Below are 6692 nucleotides of genomic sequence, written 5' to 3'. Positions count from 1 at the left end.
CTGTGTCTGAAGCCCCTCCTGCACCAAAGAGGTACAGTCAAACTGGCAAACCAAAATGTAGATACAATATAGCTTAACAATTATACACATTTACAAATAGTTAGGGGAGGCTTGGAAGGTTGATATTTCCAACACAGAAGTCTTATTTAAAGGGGGGAATACTCTCATTTTGCCTCCCCATCCACATCCGAAGAGATAACTGTTAGTCTATCTTCCCTATAGAAAAAAGAGAAGGAAAATTAATCTAGCAATGCCTTTAAGACTGATGTTATATTACTTTGTTTTATTTTATTTGTTGTGGATGCCACTGATAGAATTTAACACCTCCTCACACAACTTACAGAGCAGAGAGAAAACTAAAGGAAGACACAGGCTAGGTTTCACATTGCCAAATAATGCAGTTGAAACTGCATGATATGGTCAGTGTAGACCAGGGATGGGCAAGCTTTGTCCCTCCAGGTGTTTTGGACTTCAACTCCCAGCATTCCTAACAGCCTCGGGCCCTTTCCTTTCCCACCTCAGCCTCAGGATGGGGCCTGAGGCTGTTGGAAATGGTGGGAATTGAAGACCAAAATACCTGGAGGGCCCAAGTTCTCCCAGGCCTGAGTTAAAGCAATGTCCAACTAAATTAATGCTACAACGTAGACATACCACCCTGTGACAGGTCAGAAGTAACTTGAAGGCACAGTTAAATCAGTGTTTCACTCTAGGCCAGGAAATCTGTGACTTCAAACACCACACAGATGAGTAAAATGCAAGCAGTTTATTGAAGATCCTTAAAAGCAGTAGCAGTAAAAAGCAATCCATAGTAAAAGGTAAATCCAAATAGGTAGAAAGGTTCGGTAGGAAGAGATAATCCAGGAAAATAGTCCAAAAGAGTCCATGAAAACAAATACTGGAATTTCCAAGGCAAAAACCCCAAAGTACTTGAGCATAAATCAAGCAAAGCACTGCAACATGAAATAACAAGGAGAGCCGAAGCTTGCCAAAGCCTGGTGTAGACCCAGATAAGGCAGTTCGATGGTGTTAAACCGCATTATATGGGTCTCTACACTGACCCTATCATATAGTTTCAAACTGTAGATCCAGCTTTACTTTCCTCTTCAGCTCAAAGCAAATCCCCACAACTTGCCTAGATTTTGCTGGATCCTGCTCTAGGACTTCTATGGGGCGGCCTGGAGAGCAAAGTCGCCTCTTGTCGAGCAGGTTTTCTCTCTTAGAGAAGCCATCGAAGGGCAGAGACTCGGAATTGAAGATCGATTTAACGCTAAACCAGGTCTCAGCATCCCGGGATTCACTTTAGAGGGGGGAAAGTGGGGTGGGTGGGGGGAGGAGAGGAGGAAACTGTTTCCTGATCGCCCTTCTCCTCCCGCCTTCTCTCGCCTCAGCCCCATTAATAGAACCTGGCAACCGAAAACAAATCCAGGGCATCAGAGAAATGAAGAGACAAAAGGCCTTTGGGAGGAGGGGGAGCTCCCTAATACTCTGAAATTAACAAGATGTTACTCGCTTGCAGCCCTCCCTGGCCCAACTCCTGAAAGCTTGAGCTAGTTTCCAACAGACCTCACCACCTCTGAGGATGCCTGCCATAGATGCAGGCGAAACGTCAGGAGAGAATGCTTCTGGAACATGGCTATACAGCCCGGAAAACTTACAGCAACCCATAGGACATTTTCAGCTTCTCTGGAATTGCACTTTTGACACAACTTGAACTGCTTGGCTCCATCCTACAGAGTCTGGGCATTTGTAGTTTGGCGAGGCTCGAATTATTTCGAATTAAGGCAGTTTTGCAAGGCCTTTGGCCTTCTCTGTCAAAGAGTGTGCTGGCCTCACCAAGCTACAAATCCCCAGACTCTGTAGGATGGAGCCAAGCAGTTCAAGTGGTGTCAAAAGTGCAATAGTTCCACAATGTGGAAGCACTGCAAATGTTCAAGCTTTATGGGTGTGTCCACACCCTGGAGTGCAGTTTAACTTCCATTACTTGATGCTATGGAAACAAGGGAGTTGTAGTTTTACAGGGTCTCTGAAAGTCTCTGAAACTAGCCAAAGAGTGCTGGTACCTCCCCTGATCCCATAGCATTGGGGCCTGGAAAATTGCATTAATTCAAGATGTGTTGGAATTAATTCGAGATGTGTTGGAAATAGCAACCTTCCAAGCCTTCACTAACTGCTTGTAAATGGGTATAATTGTTAACCTATATTGTGTGTACATTTTGGTTTGCCAATTTGACCTTACCTCTTTGCTGTGGGGCTTCAGACACAAAACTCCATTTTTGTGATATAGTATGCTTTTAGATCTCAATGGAGGTGGATGTAGTGTGTCTCTTTTCAGACTTCAGTGAGTACAGTTACACAGTTTGGACTATATATGCTTAAAGACATTGGACTATGGACTAGTATGCTGAATATATACAAGAAGTTTGTTAGTAACTCTGAAGTGTTATTTTCCAAAGAAGACTTTGTTTTTTATCTCTGAGTGCATAGTTTAACTATGAGATTTCAAGGGAATGCCTATCTTTTTGGGCAACTGTAACTTGAAAGAAACAACCATCCCCTGCTAACCAAATATATATTTGTATTGGCATATCTTTATCCTTGGCAATTTAAAGGCATGGTTCTTCAGTTTAACAACTGAGTTACCTGTGTGCCATTACATGCATGCTTGTGAATATCACTTGTCCAAAGAGTTAATTTCTAACAAGGTCATCCTTTTCTTGACTAGTGGTTTTCAAAAGGTGGTCTCCACATGTTCACAGAGATTCACATTTGCCAAACGGATATGGCACCATTTTTACCTTTTCAATAAGGTTATGGTGCAGTGGGTTCCAATAGGTTATGGAATTTCTAATAAAATGCACCCTATAATCCCTTCTCCTTCCTTGAGAGAATAGGGCTGAGGAATCTCTTCCAAGCCTTTTGCTCAAGAAGAGGTTTTTCCCACTTTTTTCACTTGAAACAGCTTTTCTTAATTAATGAGAGGGCAGGATTGGGTGGGTGAGGAAAAGAGAAAGAATTCAGAGAGAGCCCAGTAATCTCAATTTTCCTATGACTCAGCTCCTACATACACATAATAAGAGAGTCTGAATATGCACCAACTGGAAGGAGAACTTCAACTGAATTCGTAAGTGCCACAGGGCTGGATAAAACAAGACGAAGAAGCATACATTGATGTCCTCTCTTGCCTCAGTAGAACCGAACAAGTTCCTTATGAAACCCTGTATCAGATGTTGTGAGGATGCCTGCTATAGATGTGGGCGAAACGTCAGGAGAGAATGCTTCTGGAACATGAAAACTCACAGCAACCCAGTGATTCCGGCCATTATAGCCTTTCATAACACAGTGGCGCATGTCTCTGCGGTGCCTGAAAGGGTTCTCCTCCTCCTTTTTCTTGACAATCCCGGAGACCTTTGAATTAGAAAAAACCCACTTAAAATCCGGTTTCTGCCTCCTGCAGAATTCTGGGGTTTGTAGTTTAGTGAGGCTGTTAAAGGCTCCTCCCTAAACTACTAACTCCAGAATTCTGCAGGAAGCAGAAACTTGATTTTAAGTGGATTTCTTCTCTAGTGTGATGAGGAGAACACAACTTGAACTGCTTGGCTCCATCCTACAGAGTCTGGGGATTTGTAGTTTAGCGAGGCTCGAATTAATTCGAATGAAGGCAGTGAGGTGGGGAAGAGAAGAGCTTCCGGGTTTTGCGTGTAGACGGATTGAGTGCCCCCCTCCCCAATATTTTCCCTGGTTCTTTTCCTCGAAGAGTAAACCTACACTGCAGAATGAATGCAGTTTGACACCACTTCCACCACTCAGTGCTATGGAGTCAGTCAGGGGAACTGTCCTGTTGACAAGGTCTGCAGCCTTCTCTGCCCAAGAGTGCTGGTTCCTCCTCAAACTACAATTCCCAGGATTCCGTAACATTGAGCCAAGGCAGTGCAAGTAGCTCTAACCGCATTCATTCCGCAGTGTAGATGCGCCCTGCGTCTCTCCTCCTTTCTGTCCCTGGACTCACGAGGGAGGTCCTGAGAGGGAGGCGAGGTGGCCGTAAATCCGTCCCGAAATTAATTTGCCCAGATCGAGGCGAGCAGGTCGATTTCCGCGATAAAAGCCTTCCTCTCTCCACCTTCCTTCCCGCGCCGGAGTCGGATTAGCGCCGGAGGACTCGCTCCAGACCCACTCCCGACGTCAGGCAAACACGGGGAGCTGCACTGTCGGATTTAATGCCGTTTGACACCACTTGAACTGCAGTGGCTCAATGCTATGGAGTGCTGGGAGTCGTAGTTTGGTGAGACACCAGCACTTTTGGCCAGAGAAGGCTGAATAACTTGTACAATTCCCAAAGTTCCATAGCATTGACCAGTGGCGTCAAACTGTACCCAATGGACAGTGTAGACAGGGCTTGGCGAACTTGGTTCCTCCAGGTGTTTTGGACTTCAACTCCCACCATTCCTAACAGCCTCAGGCCCCTTCTTTTCCCGCTCAGCAGGGTAGGGGCTCCTAGAAGGGATCCTGACTATTTCTGAGGAGGAGAACAGTGAGGAAAACGGTCTCAGTTTTCACGAGTTCCTCCCCCTGATACCTCTTCGAGATCGTGGCTTTCTCCTTTCGCCTCCTCGTGTTGTCATTACTCCTCCGTTACTTCCCCGTTACTCTCCTCTTCCCGTTCCGAGGGAGTCCACAGCCAACGGGCAACAAGTGCCCCCCCCCCCCCCCAGTTGCGGCTGTTCTTCCATTTTCCAAACCGGTTCCTCCCCAAAATGCGACTTGATTACTGCTGTTTATAGGGGTTTGCCTTATCCCCCCCCCTTGGTTTTTCAAAGGCAGAGAGGGCTCCCCGAATTCCCCTATGTCTCCTTCCCTAGAAGGGCTTTCCAAAAAGAAATTCCTGATTCTATCTATCTGTCTGTCTATCTGTCTATCTATCCAGCTATCTATCTATCTGTCTGTCTGTCTGTCTGTCTGTCTAATCTATCAATCACATTCATCAATGTTTTTATCGATCTAATCTATCCTCACAAAACCTCACAAACGCTGAGGATGCCTTCCACAGGTGCAGGCGAAATGTCAGGAGAGAATGCTTCTAGAACATGGTCATACAGCCCGAAAACCTACAACAACCCAGTAATCTATCAATCTAATCTAATCTATCTGTCTATCTATCTAATCTATCTATCCATCCATCTATTTTATTTGTCTATCTATCTATCTATCTATCTATCCCTCTATCTATCAATCTAATCTATCTAATTTATATATCCACCCATCAATTTATCTAATCTATAGCTATCAATCAATCAATCAGTCAGTCAAATCTATCTATCCATCTTATCTATCTAACAACCTAATCGAATCTAGCTATTCATCCATCCATCTATCTTATCTATCTATCTATCTATCTATCTATTCTGTCGATCTTATCTATTCTATCTATCTATCTATCTATCTATCTAATCTATCTATCTATTCTAAGGTATCTATCTATCCTATCTATCTATCCTATCTCTCTCTCTCTCTCTATCCTAAAGTATCTATCTTATCTTATCTATCATCTATCTATCTATTCTGTCGATCTTATCTATTCTATCTATCTATCTAATCTATCTATCTATTCTAAGGTATCTATCTATCCTATCTATCTATCCTATCTCTCTCTCTCTCTCTATCCTAAAGTATCTATCTTATCTTATCTATCATCTATCTATCTATCTATCTATTCTGTCGATCTTATCTATTCTATCTATCTATCTAATCTATCTATCTATTCTAAGGTATCTATCTATCCTATCTATCTATCCTATCTCTCTCTCTCTCTCTATCCTAAAGTATCTATCTTATCTTATCTATCATCTATCTATCTATCTATCTGTCTGTCTGTCTGTCTGTCTATCTTATCTATCTATTATCTGTCTATTGTAGGGTAGCTATCTATCCTATTTCTGTCTTATCTATCTATCTTACCTATCTATCCATCTATTCTAAGGTATCTATCTATCTATCCATCCTATCTTATCTATCTATCTATTCTAAGGTATCTATCCTATCTCTATCTATCTTATCTATCTAGGCTATCTAATCTATTTATCTCTCAGCCCCCTCTGGATTTGCGAGGCACTCCGGGGGATTAGAGAGGGGGGCGAGTCAGCCCAATAAGGGGAAGAGGGAAGGCGATAAGGGGCTGCCTCTCCCCTGCCCCCCGCCCCTTCCCCTGGCTGCTCCCCCGGCGTGCCTCGCAGGTCCAGAGAGGGCTGCGGATGTCAAACACGTTTAAGGCAGCCTCCTCTCCACGCCGGCAGCGCATTGTTCGACTTTCCCGGATGTCCCTTCGGTTGGCTTCTCGCCTCCAACGGACCTGCTTTTCTCCTCTCGTTTCAATACTCCCCCCCCCACCCCCAGTTCCGAGAAAATAACGCCTTGACCCGAAGAAACGCCATTAGGAGAATTAGGGAAGGTTCCTTCCTCCTCTGCCGTTCCCACATTTTTCCCCTTCCTCTAACACCTTCTTTTCCTTCCCAAAGCGGTTCCTACTGCTCTCCCAGTCCCCTCTTCAGCAATTCATCCAGTTCAACTCTATTCCTGCTTTAAGGAAGGAATACCCAATCCAAATACTCCAGGCAGATCATAGAATCATTGAGTTGGAAGAGACCTAGTGGACCATCCAGTCCAACCCTCTGCCAAGAAGCAGGAAAATCACATTCAAA

This window comes from Anolis sagrei, chromosome 6 (genome assembly GCF_037176765.1).
Source record: "Anolis sagrei isolate rAnoSag1 chromosome 6, rAnoSag1.mat, whole genome shotgun sequence".
In the NCBI taxonomy this organism is placed as follows: Eukaryota; Metazoa; Chordata; class Lepidosauria; order Squamata; family Dactyloidae; genus Anolis; species Anolis sagrei.
Note: the sequence above shows the minus strand (reverse complement) of the source record.